We start from the raw sequence: 21445 nt of genomic DNA, 5'->3' as shown, positions 1-21445 counted from the left end.
TAACAAGAGATCAGATAGTTCACAGAGCTAATTTTCCCATCACTCTTTTAAGCAAGATTGAAGCTAATAATTATGATTTTTATGGAATGAGTCATCACTGGAAATAAATCTGGAATTTACTAATATGATCCAGAGAACAAACTCATCAAAAAAAGTGATTTCTCAGGGCCAGGTAATTCCAAGCAAAGAAGTCAGCTGAGAGGGTTATGGTGACTGTTTATGAAACCCCCCAAAGGTAATCTTGTTATATATTTTGAACAGCACAGGAGGATCACGGGGCTTATTGGGAAGGAAATGTAAGCAAAATAAGTTCTGAGGAAAAGGTCCGGAAAGTCGATCCAAGGCATTTTTTCCATCATGACAATAAAATTGCTCATTCTTCCATTGCAAAGTCTGTTTTCAGAATTTCACTGGGAAACCTTATACCTCCTGCCTTTACCTTGCCTTTTAGAACCCTCGAGCTCCCAAAATTCGCAGTACATTAAAGATACAGATGACGTGTGTCTTTCAAGGGTGCCAAGATTGTTGTTTCAATATGACGTAAATTAAAGAACGCAGCATTCTTCAGGGAAGGGTTTAAAAGGTAACCCACTGCCATCAAATCAATTCCAACTCATGCTGATCCTACAGGAAAGGGTAGAGCTGCCCCTTGCATGTGCACAGCTATAAATCATTGCAGGAGCTTTAGAATGCCTCATCTTTTCCCCATGGCGTAGCTAGTGGGGGTTACTGCTGACCTAGGGCTGAAGAGGCTCATGTATCACCTATTATGTCACCAGAATGTCTTCAGGGAGGAGTTACCAAGACAGTCACCACTTTCAGATGTGTATATCACTGGATGGAAGCTGTGTCATAAAACAATAGCTTTATATTTTGACGATGTTGATGAAAGTTTCTATGATTTTGTAGTGATACTTTTTCACCTATCCTTTCATAAATGCCTATAGTGAAAAAGAAGAAAGATCTAAAATAAATAACTTAGCATTCCATCTTAAAATACTAGAAGAGAAGCATAGGGTAAGGTGAGCAGAAAGCAGGTAGTAACAGAGAAATAATATAAATGAAAGGGAAACAAACAAATAAACATTTCAGAAAAATTAACATCAGTTCTTCACAAACTCTAAAACATAAACTATGAAAAAACAGAAAATAGGTGTGCACTGCCAACACATCAATATCACTCTGACACCAAACCAAATAAAGGCATCACATCGTAAAAACAAAACAAAACAAAAACAAATCAATATCCTTTATGGATATGTATACAAAAATCTTCTAAAAAATTCTCAGCAAAATACTAAGAAACCAAACACATTACCATATAAAGTAGATGTATACCATGACCAAATAGAATTTATCCCAAGAATACAAAGATGGGTTAACATCTTGAAATCAATTTAATAGAACACATATCAATCAATACTTATAAATTACAAAAACACACAATCATTTCAATAGATATAAGAAAGCATTTAACAAAATCCTAAACCTTTTCATAATCAAATCACTCAGCATACTAGCAAGCAGAGGCCAATTTATCAACAAGAACAAGGGCACTTGTGAGGACCACAGCTAACTTCATACTCAGAAGTGGACGACTGAATATTCTCCACCTATGATCAAGGAGCGGATGAGGTTGCTGGTTCTCACCCCTGATAGTCAATATGGTACTAGGATCTCTAATCAGGGAAATTGGACAATAAAAATAAAAAAGAAACATTCAGATTTTAGAGAAAGGAGTACACTTTTTCTATTGGTAAACGATGTGACCCTGTGTGTCAAAAATTCTAAGTAATCCTAAAATTCTAAGCAATCCTAAGTAGTACTAGAAACTACTCGAGGACTTCCGGGAAGATGGCGACGGAGTGACACATACCAGAGGGACTCCGCAGAATCCAGCCCAGGAGAGTTGCTCAGAGGGAAATTCAACGCCACTGGATCGCAGGAGGCGCATCATAAAGATAAGTAGGCTCAGATCCACGGGGTTTTGAGGGGCTGGGGGCTTTTGGCTTACCTCAGTGGAAGCCGGCTGGGGCTCGACCCTAGCCTAGCCGCTGTGTCTGCCCAAGTCGGGACCATTTGGAGCCTGTAGCAGGGCTTGGCCTTGGTGCAGCCACAGTTTTCCCCTGCCTACCTCAGGGCAGGGACAGGGCCCTTGAGGCTCCACCGGCAGGGATTGGTGTTCAGCTGCATTGTTGCTTCTGTTTGCATTTCTGCTCTATATTCCCACGCAGCCTTGGAGGGCTGCGCAGGGGCTTTTTCGGGGCACAGCCACAGCTTGCTGCGCCGCGTGGGCTGATCATGGACTGAACCCAAACCCCCACAGCTCCATAGGCAGGGATCAAGCTTCAGCTACACTGCGGCATCGGTTAACATCTCTGCTCTCTGTCCCCCCACTTCTCTGGGGGCTGCTCAGCAGCTTTCTTGCGACTCTTTTTGGGGCTCAGCTACGGACTGCCGCTGGGGCTTGGGGCAGTGAGTGGGCCCTTGCAGGTCCACAGGCAGGGAGTGGGACTCAGCTGCATAGTTGCTTTTCCTTCCCTTGCTTCCCTGTACCCCTGCACAGTCTAGTCTCACTGTTTAATTTTTCTTCCCCTCTTGTTCCTGAACTGCTCTCTCACACTCCATTGCAGACTTACGGGACACTCCCATTGCCCTAGGGCATTTGCGCCTGGGCCACACCCAGCTAGGTGAGCTCCACCCTGCATAGATAGCCCAAGGCTAGGGAAAGGCCTGCTTGCTCTCCAGGGGATACTCCTCTGACCCCTCACCAGGGAGTTCCTGCCTGTGTACCTGGGGACATAAGGCAGCTCAGCCAACAATTATCAATATTCAAACCAATAGCAGGAACTTCAGCCCAGCCTCTGCAACACAGGGGCAGGCAGCCGACCTGCCATCTGGGGCACTCCCCTGATAGGGAAGCCACAGGAAGATAAAGTGATAGGTTAATAACCTATCAAAATCAGCTGTAGGCAGTTCGAAGAAGCATTCCTATAAGTCTTCCAGAGAGACTAGAAAATGGCACCTGGTCCCTCAAAAACAATTCAACCCAAACAACTATCAGCCCCAATGACCTCAATGAAAAAACAGGAGTAACAAAAGACAAAGGCAGAAGATGTGCTGAACATAGCAACATACATAGAAGAAGCAGACATTGAGAAGCCATACAAAGAAACTCAGAATGCTGCTTGGAGTCATGCAGGATATGAAGGAAACAATACAGAAAAAGGATGAAATGAAAGAGGAGATAAAAGCCATACACCAAAGGGAAATACAGGAGCTTAGGGAGGAAATAACGAAAAACAATAGCAAAATCATGTTCCTTGAGAATCGACTGGAGGAATCAGAGAACCGCATCAGTGTCTTGGAGGACAGCCAAGCAGACTTTAATAAACGTGAACAAAAATCTAATAAGAGCATCAGAGAAGCTGAAGAAAATCTAAGAGTTATGTCTGATGCTATGAAGAGGAACAACATTAGAATTATTGGCCTACCGGAGGAAGACACAACAAAGAAGTCATCTGCAACAGTAGCGAGAGAATTCTTGGAGGAAAACTTCCCCAGCCTAATGAATGAAAACCAAGCAACCATCCAGGAGGCTGAAAGAACACCAGCACGATGGGACCCCAAAAAGAAATCACCAAGGCACAAAATAGTTAAACTATCCAACTTTGAGGAAAAGGAGAAAATCATGAGAGTAGCTAGGGCAAAAAAAAGCAATCACATATAAAGGTCACCACATAAGGATATGCTCAGACCTATCAGAAGAAACTATGAAAAAAAGGAGAGAGTGGAGTAACATATTCCAAAAGTTGAAGGAAAACAACGCAAATCCAAGAATACTCTACCCAGCCAAATTATCGATCAAGATCGATGGAGAAGCAAAAGTCTTCCCAGACAAGGAAAAACAAAAAATACGTTACAACAAACCCAGCCTTACAAAAGATCCTCGCCGATTCAGTATGGGCAGAAGAACAACACTCACCAAGCACAAATAAGAGACCAACACATAGAACAACTTCACCCAGAGCACAACAAAGAGAAAACAGGCCCCAAGATAGCGATGGCTTAAGGATGGAAAGAAGTCAAGAATGAAACACACACAAAACACATACTAATGATAAAAGAAAGTAGGAAAACTCCCAACACAAAAGGTATAAAATGGCACGACAGAGTCTGCACATTGAGATAATAATCCTGAATATCAATGGCCTGAACTCAGGCATTAAAAGACTGAGACTAGCAGAATGGCTTAGAAAACACAACCCATCAATTTGCTGCCTACAGGAGACACATCTCAAGGCTACAGACAAAAATAGGCTGAGAATCAAAGGCTGGAGAAGGACCTACCAAGCAAACAGCAATACAAAAAAAGCAGGGGTTGCAATCTTTATCTCGGATAAAATTGACCTCAAAGTGCAAACCATAAAAAGAGATAAGGAGGGACACTATATAATGCTCAAGGGAATCATAGACAATGAACCACTAAGCATTGTAAACATATATTCCCCGAATGAGAGACCAGCTCAATACGTCAACCAAACACTCCAAAAGATTAAGAAAGAAATCACAGACTCGACAATTATAGTGGGCGACTTCAACACACCACTCACTGAGAAAGATAGATCACAGGGAAAGAAACTCAACAAGGAGACTAGGGAGCTAATCTCCACAATTAGACAATTTGACCTAATAGATATTTACAGAGCTTTTCATCCAAATAAAAAAAAATTTCACATTCTTTTCAACTCCCCATGGCACATATTCGAAGATAGACCACATGCTGGGGCATAAGGCACATCTACATAAATTTAAGCACATTGAAATAATACAGACCTCTCTCTCTGACCACTGTGCCATAAGACTGGAAATCAACAAAAAGAAGACAAAGAAAATAAGAGCAAATAGTTGGAGAATGAATAACTCTCTACTGAAAAAGGAGTGCATACTGGTGCAGATCAGAGATGAAATCAGGAAATTTCTAGAAACCAACGAAAATGAGCACACGACGTACCAAAACTTATGGGACACAGCAAAGGCAGTCATCAGAGGAAGGTTCATAGCAATACAAGCACACCTAAGAAAGGAAGAGAGAATCATGATGGATACGCTGACACAAAATTTACTAAAACTAGAGCAGAGTCAGCAGGACAACCCTACTAATAGCAAAAGAAAAGAAATTATAAAAATCAGGGCTGAGATTCAGGAGAGGGAAAATAAAAAAACTATGGAAAAAATTAATATCGCTAAAAGTTGGTTCTTTGAAAGGATAAACAGGATCGATAGACCATTGGCAAACCTAACCAAAGAAAGGAGGGAACAAATCTCAATAGCTAGAATAAGGGATGAAAGAGGGGTCATTACAACAGACCCTAATGAAATCAAAAGGATAGTTACACAGTACTATGAAGGATTGTACTCCAATGAATTCAACAATTTGGAAGACATGGACAAATTCCTGGAAAAACAATCCCTCCCTAGACTATCCTCGGCAGACATCAAGAATCTCAACAGACCCATAGCAATAGAAGAAATAGAAAAGGTTATCAAGGGATTACCAACAAAAAAATCCCCTGGACCAGATGGCTACACTGGAGAATTCTACCAAGCATTCAGGGAAGAACTAATACCAATCCTACACAAACTTTTCAAGAACATAGAAAAAGATGGCAAACTCCCAAACTCCTTCTATGAAGCTAGTATAACTCTGATACCCAAACCGGGCAAGGATCCCACAAGAATCGAGAACTACAGACCAATATCCCTAATGAACATTGATGCAAAAATCCTTAACAAAATACTAGCCAACAGAATACAAAAGTATATAAAACAAATAATTCACCATGACCAAGTGGGATTCATACCAGGGATGCAGGGATGGTTCAACATACGAAAGACCATTAGTATTATTCATCACATTGACATGAAAAAGTATAAGAATCACATGATAATATCAATAGACGCAGAAAAAGCATTCGACAACATCCAACACCAATTCCTGTTTAAGACACTAGCGAAGATAGGAATGGAAGGAAAGTTCCTCAAGACAATACAAGCTATATATGAAAAACCAACAGCCAAAGTCATAGTCAATGGAGAAAAGACTAACACAATCCCACTGAAGAGGGGGACCAGACAAGGATGCCCCTTGTCTCCACTCCTATTTAATATCGTGCTGGAGGTTTTAGCTAACAGCATAAGGCAAAGAAGTGACATCAAAGGTATTCATCTGGGGAAGGAAGAGGTGAAACTATCGTTATTTGCAGATGATATGATTTTATATATGGAAAATCCCAAAAGTTCCACAAGGGGAGTACTGGAAGCAATAGAGGAGTTTGGCAGAGTGGCAGGATACAAGATCAACAAACAGAAGTCCATCGGTCTGTTATACACATCAGATAAGACCACAGAAGAAGAGATCAAAAAGGTGGTACCCTTCACAGTAGCCAAACACAAATTGAAATATCTAGGGATACACCTGACTGAAAAAACAAAAGATCTATATAGGGAAAACTATAGAACACTATTACAAGAAACCAAGAGCGACCTCAACAAATGGAAGAATATTCCATGCTCTTGGATTGGGAGACTTAATATAGTTAAGATGTCAGTTCTGCCAAAAGCACTATATAAGTTTAATGCCACCCCGATACAATTACCATCATCTTTCTTCAAAGAAATGGAAAAAACTGATTACCAACTTCATATGGAGAGGGAAGAAGCCCAGAATTAGCAGAGAACTCCTCAAGAAGAAGGACACCGTGGGAGGGCTTGCTTTACCTGACTTTGGCACATACTATGCAGCCACAGTTCTCAAAACTGCATGGTGTTGGTACAATGACAGATACTCAGACCAATGGAAAGGAACTGAAAACCCAGAAATAAAAGCATCAGCATACACACAGCTGATCTTTGATAAGGGCCCCAAATATATCAAATGGGAAGCCGATGCCCTCTTTAACAAGAGGTGCTGGAAAAAATGGATATCCACATGCAGAAAAATGAAGCAAGCCCCTTATCTCACTCCATGCACAAGAATAAACTCAAGGTGGATCACAGACCTTGAAGTTAAACCCCAAACTATTAGGGCCATCAATGAGGGAATTGGGACCAATTTGAGAACTTTGGCTCAGGGAATACACAGGCTATCAGAAATAGGGAAGGACACAAACACAGAGGAGGCACAAATTGACAAATGGGATATACTGAAGACAAAACACTTGTGTACATCTAAAGAATTCACCAAGAGAGTAATAAGAGATTCCACAGACTGGGAAAACATCTTTAGCAATGACACATCAGATAAAGGTCTTATTACTAAAATCTACAATACTCTGCTAGCTTCCAAAAAGGAAAAAACCAATAGCCCACTTGAAAGGTGGGCAAAGGACTTGAACAGAAATTTTACAGGGACAGAAATCCAAATGGCCAACAAACATATGAGAAAATGTTCCCGATCTTTAGCCATAAGAGAAATGCAAATTAAAACAACAATGAGGCACCACCTGACACCCTCAAAGGTAGCCCAATTCAAAAAATCAGAAAGCAACAAGTGTTGGAGGGGTTGTGGGGAGACAGGAACTCTCATCCACTGCTGGTGGGCCTGTAAGTATGTACAGCCACTATGGAAATCAATCTGGCGATACCTAAAACAGATGGAAATAGAGTTACCCTATGACCCAGCAATCCCCCTACTGGGCATATACCCAGAAGAGGCAAGGAACAAACCAAGACCAGACATCTGTGCTCCAATGTTCATTGCGGCACAGTTCACAATTGCAAGGAGTTGGAAGCAACCCAAATTTCCATCAACTGACGATTGGATTAAAAAACTGTGGTATATGCATACAATGGAGTACTACACATCACTAAAAAGCAGTGATGAACGTATGAGGCACATAGCGGCATGGGAAGAACTGGAGGAAATCATGCTAAGCGAAGTAAGTCAGGCACAAAAGGACAAGTACAACATGAGCCCGCTGAGGTAAGTATTAAAAAAAAATTTTTTTTTAATGCAAAAGTGGCATAGGGGAAAAAGCTACTGTATACAAACATTTCTGGGGTGAAGACTGTGAAGTATGGCAGAGACCAGATCAAAACCAGGGATGCACATGGTAGACAACAGTGGAGGAGGGGGGGAAAGGAAAACAAAAGGATGAATATAAGGAAGAAAAGGGAAGTGGGGGCATGGGGCACTAATCCACCCAAGGTGAGGGTATTGTTTATATCTCCACAGGGGAAGTGGGACCAGACTTCAACCCAGTGCCGCAAGGTGTGAATGCAATATCCCGGCATGGAGTAGGGAACCAGTGGAGAGGTCGGGGAGGCTGGCCCCAGCACCATAAATTAAGTGGATTCCTGCCCCTCCCCCGAAAAGAATTTGTTTCAAAGGATGACATTGATTCTGCAGCTCCAGGAGATGGACATAACTGATCAGAGCACACGGGAGCAGATGAAGGGGCAGGAGGAGACAGTGGAACACAGCCTGGCCCACGGGGCCGTGAGGATGATGTTCCTGAGTAGAGCAGCCAGTCCACAGAGAGAACAACATGGCTGGCCCTACTATGAGACATAATGCTACTCAGTGACTAAGGGCGATACAGGGGACAGCACCGGAGACACAGTGTGGGAATTGCACCTGACCTGATCCCACCACACCGAGGCAAAGCACTGGGGGAGTGCAGTGGAACAGCAAGGGAATGGAGTGGCAAGGTCCCCAGGGAATGCTGAAAGTGGACTTTGGGGCCAGGGTGTGGTGCCCCAACAGACTGGACTGGAAAACGCTCCTAAGGGCCAGCAAAAGATCCTTGAACGAACTACAAGCCTTTCTTTTGTGAAGTGTTTTGTTTTGTTCTTTGTCAGTGGTTTGTTTTTGTTGTTTTATTGTCTGGTTGTATACTGTTGCTTTGTTTTCCTCTGTCTTGTTTTCGTGCATGTTAGTGTCTACACAGGTCGGTCTGAATAGGACAGGCTGGTTGAACTATCTGGAGGAAAAACAATAGGACAGACAGTTCCGGGGGGACAGACAGTTCCGGGTGGGGGAGGGGGAGGAGGGTAAGGAAGTGGTGTTAATAAACACAGGGACAAAGGAACAACATGGGACCCAAAATGGTAGTGAGGGGGGAGTGGCAGGCCTGATGGGGAACGATCAAGGGTAAGGTTGCGTAGAGATGAGGTATAACTGTAGCCCAGGTGGGGATGGAGCATGGTGGTGGAGCAGGAGGAAAGTCAAGGGAGATGGAGGAAGGAGCTGGGAGTCAAGGGGCATTTATGGAGGTCTAGACAAAGACATGTACATGCAAACATATATATGAGAATGGGGAAATAGATCTAAGTGTCTACATTTATAGGTTTAATATTAAGGTGGTGGAAGGACCTTGGGCCTCTACTCAAGCACTCCCTCAATGCATGAATACTTTCATTTATAAAATTGGTACTCTGATGCTCACTCTCCCGACACAACTGCTGAAGCCAAAGTGGGTGAACATGTAAATGTGGTGAAGAAAGCTGATGGTGCCCGGCTATCAAAAGAGATAGTGTCTGGGGTCTTAAAGGCATGAAGATAAACAAGCGGCCATCTCTAGCTCAGAAGCAAAAAAGCCCACATGGAAGAAGCACACCAGCCAGTGTGATCACGAGGTGCCCAAGGGACCAGGTATAAGGCATCATGCAAAAAAAAAAAAAAAGAATATGTGTATGTGTGTGTGTGTGTGTGTGTGTGTGTGTATATATACACACACCATATATATATATATATATATATATATATATATATATATATACATACATATACACCCCATATTGAATGAAGGGGGAAGTGCAGAGTGGAGACCCAAGGCCCAAGTGTCGGCCACTGGAGATCCCCTCATAGGGGGTTTAGGAGAGGAGATGGGTCAGTCAGGGTACGAGGTAGTACCGATGAAGAGCACAGCTTTCCCCCAGATCCTGGATGCTTCTTCCCCCCGACTACCATGATCCGAATTCTACCTTGCAGGGCTGGATAGGGCAGAGGTTGTACACTGGTACATATGAGGGCTGGAGGCACAGGGAATCCAGGGTGGATGATACCTTCAGGACCAAGGGTGTGAGGGGCAATGCTGGGAGAGTGTAGGGTGAGTGGTTTGGAAAGGGGGAACTGATTACAGGGATCCACATGTGACCTCCTCCCTGGGAGAGGGACGGCAGAGAAGGGGGGGGAAGGGAGACTCCGGATAGAGCAAGATATGACAAAATAACGATGTATAAATTACAAAGGGTACATGAGGGAGGGGGGAGCGGGGAGGAAGGGGAAAAAAAGAGGACCTGATGTAAAGGGCTTAAGTGGAGAGCAAATGCTTTGAGAATGATTGGGGCGGGGAATGCATGGATGTGCTTTATACAATTGATGTATGTGTATGTAGGGATTGTGATAAGAGTTGTATGAGTCCCTAATAAAATGTAAAAAAAGAAAAGGAAAAAAAAAGACAGAAAAGAAAATGATTAGGGCAAAGACTGTACAGATGTGCTTTATACAATTGATGTATGTATATGTATGGACTGTGATAAGAGTTGTATGAGCCCCAAATAAAACGTTTTTTTTTTTTAAAAAAACTACTCAAAATTAAAATCTCAGCAAAATGAACATAAAAAAAATCAGTTGTGGTTCTATAACATTAGTAACGAATAATTTGAAATAAAAATAAGAAACCAATTAGCAAATGATAAGATAATAATAAGTTTAGCAAAGGAATGGAAACTTTCTGTCCTGAAAACTATGAGACCGTGTGAAAGGAAATCAACGACCTAAATTGCTGGAGAGCATTTAACGTTCATGGAATAGAAGACAATATTGTTAATTAGCAGTGCTACCCAAAATTCATCTACAGAGCACTGTGGTCCCTATGAAAACACATATGGCACTTTTGAAGAATTGGAAGTTTATCCTAAATACATATGAAAAGGTAGAGATCTCAGATTAGTGGAAATAATCTTTAAAATAACAAAAATTGGAAGACACATGTCTCGTTTCAGAAACATAGTTCAAAGCGACTGCAGTGTGGTGCTGGCACTCCCCATTCTCTTATAGGCAAAAGGAATAGCATTAATTCTTACATTTATGACCAACTGGTTTGTAAACAATATTCAAAAGCACAGACTTTTCAGTAAATAATGCAGACTTAGAGAATATAATCCATGTCACTTAAATATGCCTATGGAAGTTATTGAATTATTGTAGTTGCATAAGGGTTTGAATTGTCCACGTTCTCTTCAATACTTGTTACCTGTTTGTTGCCCTTATAAACATTATCGTTTTTATTGGCATTCATCTAATGATTGGTCAGTGAGTCCTAGAGTTCTGTCAGGTAAGTACTGGTAACCACAAGTGTGGCCCTTTGAACCCGCCTGGGCTATGAGCCACAGGTGAGCAGTCTGAAACAACCAGCTGTTCTGTGGGAGAGACTCACTGGAAGATTTGCAGTCTCAGAAACCCACAGAGACACTTTGCTTCTACCCTGTCCTAGAGAGTTGCTACGTTAAGGGACTGACTTGATGGCAGTGAGTTTATAGTTTTTGTTGTTGTTTTTAGCTACTTGGAGGGAGAAAGATGTACCCATAAATATTTACACCCTTGGAGACTGTACAGGGGTGTTAAGAATTGCAATCCAGTTGGGAGCAGTGAGTTTGGTGTTCAATTAATAATTAGTGACATTGGTATCTTTTTAGGCTGATTGCCTATTTGCATATCTTTTTGACAAATGTCCATTCAAATATTTTCCTCATTTAAAAACATTTTATTGAGTTTCAAGAATGCTTTATATAGCTGCAAAGCAGTTGCTTATCAGATGCATGATTTGATAGCTTTTTCTACAGCTCATGCATTGTCTTTTCACTTTGCAAACTACATAATTTATAGCGTGTTTTAGGTTTTCATAGTCGAATTTATGTATATTTTCCTTTTGTCCCTTGTGCTTTTGCTGTCGTATCTAGGATGACTTTGTCCAGTGCAAGATCACGAAGCTTGTCTCATGACACAGTTTGACCTCTTCCATTTAAATTGTAGACCTCATTTTGAGTCAATTTTTATGTAAATGTTAAGGGTACAATTTAAATGATATCCACTTGACCAAAAAAAAAAAACCCCACTGCTTTTTAATTTTATTTGTCGTGGTGAAAATGTACTCAATAAAAAAGCTCATAAGCTAGACACAAAGGACAATCTATCTTCTGATTCCATTAATATGAAAGTCTCCAAACCAAACTGCCACTGAGTCAATGCTGACTCATAGTGGTTCCCCTGTGGATTTCTGAGGCTGTCAGTGTTCACAGGAGTAGAAAGCCCAGTCTGTTTCTAAAGGAGCAGCTAGTGGCTTCGAGAGGCCGGCCATGCGGCTTGCAGCACAACTCCTACCCACTACACCTGCAGGGCTCCAGCAATATGGCAGTCTAGTATAGTAAAAAACAAACAAACAAACAAACAAAAACCAGATTAGTAGTTGGTTCTATGTAATGACTGGTGGTTTAAAAATGCCGACCTGGCAGTTAGCAATCCCTCGTGTAACCACTCTACCTCTGGGGCTCCTTCAAGTCATAAAAGGTAGTCAGAATTAACATGCTTTTGAAAAGTCTATATCACACAAATAGATGTAAATAACATTTAAAACTCATTGGAATTCTTGTTTTCAAGTAGAAGCATGAACGTCTGGTGTCCGGTTTTCTTTGCTGCCACTCTGTACCTTGTCTGCCCTTGTCCGTAACTAAGTTTCTGTCCTACCTGAAGCTGACCTGACGCAGTCTTCTGTGTTATAGCACGGCCATACTGGCCAATGTACCCTTTCCTCAAGATGGGTAATAATTCACCCAGAACCAGCACGCCCACACACAGACCACCTACACGTGCCACAGAAGACTCTAAAAAAACCCAAACTCACAACTGTGGGAGTGATAAGAACTCATAGTCAGCCAACGGGAAAGGGTAGAACTGCCCCAGGGAGTTTCCAGTAAGTACAGTAGCAACCCCTCTCTTTCTCCCAAGGTGGCTTCAAACTGCAGCCCAACTCTCCATCACTATGCCACAGGGCTCCACCAGAACTCGGAAGGCTACAAATAAAGGACAGATTACTTATTAAGCTAGACTGATGAAGGGCTGGATAAAAAGAAAATACAAATGTACGATTTTAATTTTGTGGCTTAGAAATATGTACAGGTATTCCATCATTTCACATCCAATTGGATACAACCATACAGAGTACCAATCTTGTCCTTTTGTTTTGTTTGTCTTTAAAGAGTCTCCTTTTGTGATTATTTCCCCTTCATGGCTTTAACTATCCCCCAAAACCCAGACTCTTTAAGTGCTGGACCATGGGTGGAATACAGACAGGGCTCGGTGGGTGCCTGGGTTTTGTTTGTCAGGGGCTGCAGGCCCTGGGCTGCTTTCGCTGCTCATGTGGATGGAATAGTCAACAAGGCGGGGCACCCGCTGGTCCTTCCCTACCTTCTTCCTCTCCCTCTGCTCCCCACCTTCACCCTCTCCATGCCACTGCGACCACAGACAGCAATCCCATCAGCTCCAGCTGTGGAGATAACGGTAGCTGGAAATAGGATCCCATAGGTTTATTTTCTTTTCTTTTTAAAAAATAATTTTATTGGGGGGGCTCATAAAGCTCTTATCACAATCCATACATACCTCCATTGTGTCAAGTACATGTGTACATATGTTGCCATCATCATTTGAAAACATTTTCTTTCTATTTAAGCCCTTGGTATCAGCTCCGGATTTTTAAACCGCCTCCCTCATGAACCCTTGTTAATTTATAAATTATTATATTTTTCATGTCTTACACTGACCGATGTCTCCCTTCACCCACTTTTCTGTTGTCTGTCCCCCTGGGAAGGAGTTATATGTAGATCATTGTGCTCAGTTCCCCATTTCTACCCCACCTTCCTCTTACCATCCTGGTATCTCTACTCCCATTATTGGTCCTGAGGAGGTTATCTGTCCTGTATTCCCTGTGTTGCCAGCTCTTATCTGTACCAGGGTACATGCTCTGGTCTAGCTGGATTTGTAAGGCAGAATTGGGGTCATGATAGTGAGGCAGGGAGAGGAAGCATTAAAGGAGAGGAAAGTTGTATGTTTCATTGGTGCTATACTGCACCCTGACTGCCTCATCTCTTCCTTGTGACCCTTCCAAATGTCTACAGATGGGCTTTGGGTCTCCACGCTGCACTCTCCCTCATTTGTCTTGATATGATTTTTTGTTCTGGGTCTTTGATGCGTGATACCTGATCTCATTGACACCTCATGATCACACAGGCTGGTATACTTCTTCCATGTGGGCTTTGTTGCTTCTCAGCTACATGGCCACTTGTTTATCTTCAAGCCTTTAAGACCCCAGATGCTATATCTTTTGATAGCCGGGCACCGTCAGCTTTCTTCACCACATTTGCATATGCACCCATTTTGTCTTCAGCAATCATGTTGGGAAGCTGAGCATCATAGAACCCCAGGTTATTAGAACAAAGTATTTTTGTGTTGAAGGAGTACTTGAGTAGAGGCCCAATGTTCATCTGTTACCTTAATACTTAACATATACATATACGTACCTAGATCTATTTCCCTATCATTATATATAAATATATTTACATATGTACATGCCTATGTTTAGACCTCTATAAATGTCCTTTCTCTCCTAATTATTTCTTCTATTTCCTTTTATTTTCCCTTTGTCCTACTATCATGGTCAGCCTTTATTTAGGTGTCAGTAATTCCTCTCAGCTACATTGCCCATGATCAAGCCCCACCAAGCCTCCTACACCCTCCTTGCCATCAATTTTAGATCACTTGTTGTTCCCTTCTATGGTCTTCACACCAGGTCCACATGTGTCACATCACGGAAGGCATCGTGGATGTTCAGCAACACAAGCCTGTGCATTCCCCTGATTGTCACAGCTACTTGAGTCGCTGGAGGCTACAGTTCACCCTTCCTTCAAGTCACATATCAGATCTTATTGTTCGTAACCCAGCATGTAGTAGAGGTACATCTTGAGGTTTTTCTTCGACAGCAGCTACAATGCCCAATAGAGGAAACATTTATGGTATTTCACTTGTCACGAGCTTTTTCTCTGGGGGGGAGGGGAGCACCTGAGTGGTACAAATGACTGCTAATTAAAGCACTGCCGTGTTGAGTCCATGCATAATCACATCAGAAGAAAGGCTTGGTGATCGACTTCTGGAATTAACACTGTTCTGCTCACACGCAAGTGTCACCTTGAGCTGGAACTGATACGATGGAACTGACGCTGTTACAAGCTGCTGCTTGGAGACCTACGCAAAGCTCTGTCTTCAGTGTAGTTGGTCACAGGCCTTTGTTGGAGAATATCAACCCCCTACGTGTCATTCTCCCAAGACAAGTATATTGCTTTTTCTCATGATATCATGATTATGTTTTATTATGGCTTTTGATTCTCCCTTCTTGCTTCTCAGAGGGCTTATTTCAGCACAGCAGGGTGACATTACAGGAAATCCTGTTGGCAGTTACTCCCCAAAGAATCCTATCAGTATCTTCTCCCACCTTCTAACCAAGAACCACGCTGGAAAAGGTTGTAAGGTGAAATTAGAGACTTTGGCTGGAAGAGTCCTGTTAAAGTATTCACTGTTGCTACAGACTCATCCACAGCAATATCTGAAAGTTTCCATCTGTCTGCACTTTCTCCAGCATTTTATTGTTTTCTACATCTTGAATTGCATTATCATTGACAGTGTAAGGTGAACGATATCTCCTTACCATTTACATTTGCATGCCCTGCATGGCTAATGGCCGTGAGCATTATTTTCATCTGCTGGTTAGTCATTTGGATGCAATTGTTAGTGAAGTGTCTGTTCATGTCCCTTGCTCACTTTTTATTTGGATTTTTTTAAATTAAGGTTGTTCAGACTTCAGAGATTAGTCCCTTCTCTGTTGTGTCATTGCTAAAGCATTTTTAACAGTGCTTAGAACCTCTTTCTACTCTTTGATGAAGTCTGTTGACGAACATAAGTGCCTGATTTTTAGTCAGTCCTAGTTATCTATTTTGTCTTCTACTCACAGGGAAGCTCATGTGTGAAGTCCAGCTTCACCTCAGGGAGGTCCTAAAGGGAAGTTGTGTAAATTGAAGGGAAGAAATTAAAGAGACAGACCAAAAGCTTAAGGGTGCTCATTTCTGCCACGACTTCAGAAGCCAGATCTGAGCAGAGAAACAGATGATACATCCAACAACAGCTTATATACTCTCAGGGTGTGCAAGCCCCCCTAACTACAGGAAACCACAAACATAACACAGCGGGCTGGACCCTAAACCTGAGGGTCCCTGAGTTCATTGGAGGAGGAACCAATCTCCAATGCTGAGGCAGGTGAGGTGGAGACTGTCTCCAGAGGCTAGAGAGAATAGCAAGTGTCTGCTCCTATAGTTAATCTCACCAGATAGCAATCAGCCACGTGTTTGTAAGTGGTAGCTTTTAAGGTAGCCCTCTTATGGGAGGATATAGTGGGGAAAATATTAATTATGAGAATATGATTGGGACTCATCTCTAACTCACAAGTGTGTAGGCCTCTCCACCCCAGTAACCCAGCCTGCCAGGCTTCCCTGTTCGCAGTTCACCACACTCACGGTCACTTCAAGTTCACAGACACTCCTCTAATGGTGATTAGTGAATGTCAGTAGGAATTCTTCCCAGATAAGGTCAGCATATGTCTGTCTCTGAAAAGGGGATTTCACGTCTGTTCATGAGTAAACCAAGGAGGGGTAGCCTGCTCTTGGAGAAAATGCTTAACATTAATTATATACACCCAATGACAGAATGTGCATAGTACTACCTTGCTAATCATGTATTTTCACCAAGTTTCTGGCTGCTTGCTATAGGCTACCTGAACTTTAGATTTTTATCTTTTCAAGGTGGACAACATTCTTTACAGACGACATCAAAAGCTTGCAATTTGGAAACCTCACTAAGGAAACCGGACTTTACCTGAAACATACTTGTTGCTGATGAAAAGAACCGAAATACTTAAGAATTGAAGCTGAAATGCCCTAGGGTGAGAAGAAGCAGAGGACTGCTAGCCCAAGAATGGATTTGAAAATCAGTGGACATTGATTCAAATCTCTTGCTTTTGAAGGTGCCCAGAAGTTGGCAGTTGAAGACAACCACATATTTGCTATTTTCAAACTTTCTCAGCCTTCTGTGACATCTAGCCTTACATAGTCTTGTCTTAGTGAATGAGTGTGATTCAAATTTTTGCCTGGTGTCTAAACCGCATTGCTTTTTACAACGGTATTGTTACTTAAGTTTTTCACTTTTGTAAGTGAACATTCCATGTATTTTAATCTAAAAAGCTTTCCTATCTATGCATATTTTCCTTTTCTCAACAGTACTTAAGATCTATGCCACTGGCAATATTGATACTATCATTAGAATTATCAAATGTCTCATGGAGGTTAAATTATTTCTCAAAAAATTTTTTTAATTAAAAAATTAAAAGAAAAATTCTCAACAAGCTGATAATAAAGTGAGTCAGGCAATCTACATATACTTTAGATATACAAATGGATTTTGAACCCATACTTGATCATAAACCCTAACTAAGAACTATTGCTGCCTAACAGTGGCTTGGCCCAAAATTTGCCCATATGAAGTGATCAAAGAATGTTAAAAAAAATTAGATGGTGCCTCTCTATGCGGAAGAATAGCATCTAGAAAATTAAATTAGATAGCAAAGTGAAGTGTCAGCTAAATGCACATGGAGCAAGTACACCAGCCCTTGTGATCCAAGTACTGCAAATAACGATATCCAAGATCAGAGGAGGGGGATGTATTAGACCTTAAATTCTGAACACCCAGTTTGCAGAAATCTAAGGATGACAGTGTAAACCCAAAATCTATTTGCAGAGTCCCTATTCCCTATACAGATTAAGCCTGCCCCTCCCCTCCCCACCCCCCCACCACCACCTTTAACTCTTTTGGACCATTGACCAAAGATGTGGCTTGGGATGTAAACAACCTAGAAATAAGATGGAGCATGTTGGAAAGTAAATTACTGCAGCTATATTTAGATTAAAATTTAACACATTATGGTGTGTTTTACTTTCAAACCCAGCTTTGTTCTAGTTTCTATTTGGCTTTCTTTGGGGATGAAGTTTATCAGTGTTTTATTTTCTTGACATTTTTAGGGGGGGTTGGATTATTTTCTTCATTTGATGTCCAGGAGAGGTAATCCCTAGAGACAGTAACTAGATTAATAATTCCTGAGGATTATGGCAAGGGAGGGTGGTAGGCAATGGGGAACTAATGATACTAATGGGTATAAGAATGAAGGTTTAAAAAGAATGAAGAAAATGTTCTAAAGCTGATTATGGTAAGAATTGCACAACTTTAAAAATATTTAAAGCATTGAATTATATGGTATGCAAATTATATGACAAAGCTTTAAAAAAGAATGGGGAAAAAATTTTGAAAATTCCATCTCAAGCACCTTGGAGGTATATCTAACATATGGCAGGTACAGCATGGGCTACTTGAACGGGAGTCCCACATAGCAGTGCCTATCAACCATCATGTTTTCCATCACCAGCTGTGAGAGAACATCCAGCTAACTTAGACTAATATTTTGGTGTTTGAAACCCTTTATGGGCCACAACAGACTCTGTGATGTTGCTCTGATGGGTATAGAAGGAAAGAAAAAGACTCTCTAGAAAAAGGAAATTACCGAGAACAGAGAATAGACTACATTTCATCAGCAAAAGCAAGATGAAGTTGTGGTTGTCATATATTGGCTTATGTTAGGTGTGCTAGGTAAAAAAATTAAGAAGCTTAACTTGAGGGGGTTTGTTTGTTTTTTTTTAGTATAGAAAAGTTATTGAAAAGACGGATGTCAGATTTTACGCAGTGGCATAATGTTAGTCCCTTCTGTGAGTGCCATCCCCCTGGTGAAAGCAGGTCATTGAGAAGGAGGGATAGCCTCCATGAGACGGCTTTGCACAACACGTAACGGCCCAATGAACTCAAATCCACACACTGATGAAAGCAGAGATGGCCAAGGACCAAGCAACAGTCTGCTCTGTTGTACACTGACTTACCATGAGTCAGAATCAACTCTAAGGCAACTAACGATCATATTATAAAATAAGCACTTCTGAGAAGGAGATAATCATATCCCTTATCAGGCTACCGATTTAGTCTCTGCTGTTACAGTACAGAAAGACATCAGTTATTCCTAAAGAGTGCCCAAGGAAAGTTCAGTGAATTCAGCAAAAATTTGTCTTTTTGCCTCCTTTCCCTCAAGTTCTAGAAGAAAGGAAAGCAGGAAGTGAGATGCCAGCAGAGATCCCCTCCACCCTCCCAAATGTTAATTCAAGCACATCATTAAAAAATCAAGGGATGTCCCCAACATGAACCCTACTTAGTGAACTGTCCAGTGCTCATGATAATACTTTTGTTGCTGTCATTAGGTTCCATTGAGTCAATTCCCACTCATAATGACCCTGTGTGCAACAGAACAGAATACCCCTGGTCCTACATCAGCCTCACACGTGTTCCCATGCCTGGGTCGATTGCTGTGCCCCCTGTGTCAGTCCATCTCATCGAGGGTCTTCCTCTTCATCACTGCCCCTTCACTTTACCAAGCAGGATGTCCTTCTCCAGGGACTGATCTCTCCTCACAACATGTCCAATTTATGTAAAATGAAGCCTCTCCATCCTTGCCTATAAGGAGAATTCTGGCTGTACTTCTTCCAAGACATATCTGTTTGATTTTTGGCAATCAATGGTTTTGGCAATCAATTGATTTTGGCAATCAATATGAAAAATCCTTCACAAGCAACAAGTCCACATGGAAGAAGCACACTGCCGGTGTAATCATGAGGAGTCATAGAGACGGGGAAATAGGCAACAGAAGACACATAACAAACACAAACATATTGTTGAGAATGAGGGGCCACAGGGAAGGGATGAGTCACCATGGTGCCGTGAAACATCTATGAAACACACTATATTCCTCTGGTTCCTTGAAACTTTCTCACCCCCCACTACCATGACCCCAGTGCTGCTTCTCAATTCAGACTAGACCAGAACATGTACGCAGGTATAGATAAGAGATGGGAGCTCATGACACACAGAATGCAGCAACAGGAGTGGGAATAGCGATAAGAGAAGGGTAGGGGGAAGAGGGGAAGAGGAAGGGGGAAAGGGGGAACTGATCACAACAATTGACACATAACCATACACCCCTCTCCAGGGGGAAGAACAACAGAAAACATGGGGGAAGGGAGACAGCGGTTGGTATGAGATATGAAAATAATAACAATGTACAATCTATCAGGGGGTTATGAGTAGGGAGGAGTGAGGGGGCTGGAAAGAGGGGCTGATACCAACGGCTCAATAGAAAGTAAATGTCTAGAAAAGAATGAAGGCAAGAATGTGTACAAACATGCTTGATTCAATCAATGTATGGATTGTGATGAGAGTTGTATGAGCCCCCAACAAAATTTTATATATATATATATATATATATATATACATGCATGCATACACACACACACACACACACACACACACACATATATATATATATATATATATCTTTCACACATAGTTCAAATACATTGAGTTGGAAGCCAATGAAAATACCATGGCTTGAGGGAGGCTCGCCTTAGCTCTCAAACATCTTTGCTTTTCAACAGCTTCAGAGGTCTTTTCTAGCAGATTCACTCAATGAAATGCATCCTTTGATCTTTTTTTTTTGTTAATGACATCATTTATGCAAAGTAGCACTCTTGCATGCCAATCATTTTTAAGGTTAAAAATACAATTTGATGACCATGACAAGTATTTTGTTATTTCTCCATTCATTGTAATTACAATATTTATGTTAAATTCTTTTTTTTTAAACAATTTATTGGGGCTGATACAATTCTTTTCACAGTTCATACATATACATACATCAATTGTATAAAGCACATCTGTACAGTCTTTGCCCTGATCATTTCCTTTGATCTCTTGACAGCTGCTTCCATGAGCATTGACTGTGGATACAAGCAAGACAGCATCCTTGACAACTTCAATCTTTTCGCCATTCATCATGACACTAGCCCAGGTGTATGTATCCTGTTGGGTCACCTTTCTTTGGAATGGGTACAAATATAGATCTCCTCCAGTCAGTCGGCCAAGTAGCAATCTTCCAAATGTCTTAGCATAGACAAGGGAGCTTGTTGAAACATTTCAATTAGTAGTCCATCAATTCCTGGAGCCTTGTTTTTGGCTAACACTTTCAAGTGCAGCTTGAACTTTTTCCATTAGCACCATTAATTCTTGCTCATATGCTACCTCCTGAAATGGTGGAATACCAACTAGTGGTTTTTGGTACAAAGACTTTGTAGATTCATTCCAACTTCTTTTTTTTCCCTTTTATTTATTTTACATTTTATTAGGGGCTCATAC

Source organism: Tenrec ecaudatus, chromosome 2 (genome assembly GCF_050624435.1).
Source record: "Tenrec ecaudatus isolate mTenEca1 chromosome 2, mTenEca1.hap1, whole genome shotgun sequence".
Taxonomy (NCBI): domain Eukaryota; kingdom Metazoa; phylum Chordata; class Mammalia; order Afrosoricida; family Tenrecidae; genus Tenrec; species Tenrec ecaudatus.
This window is presented reverse-complemented; position numbering follows the sequence as displayed.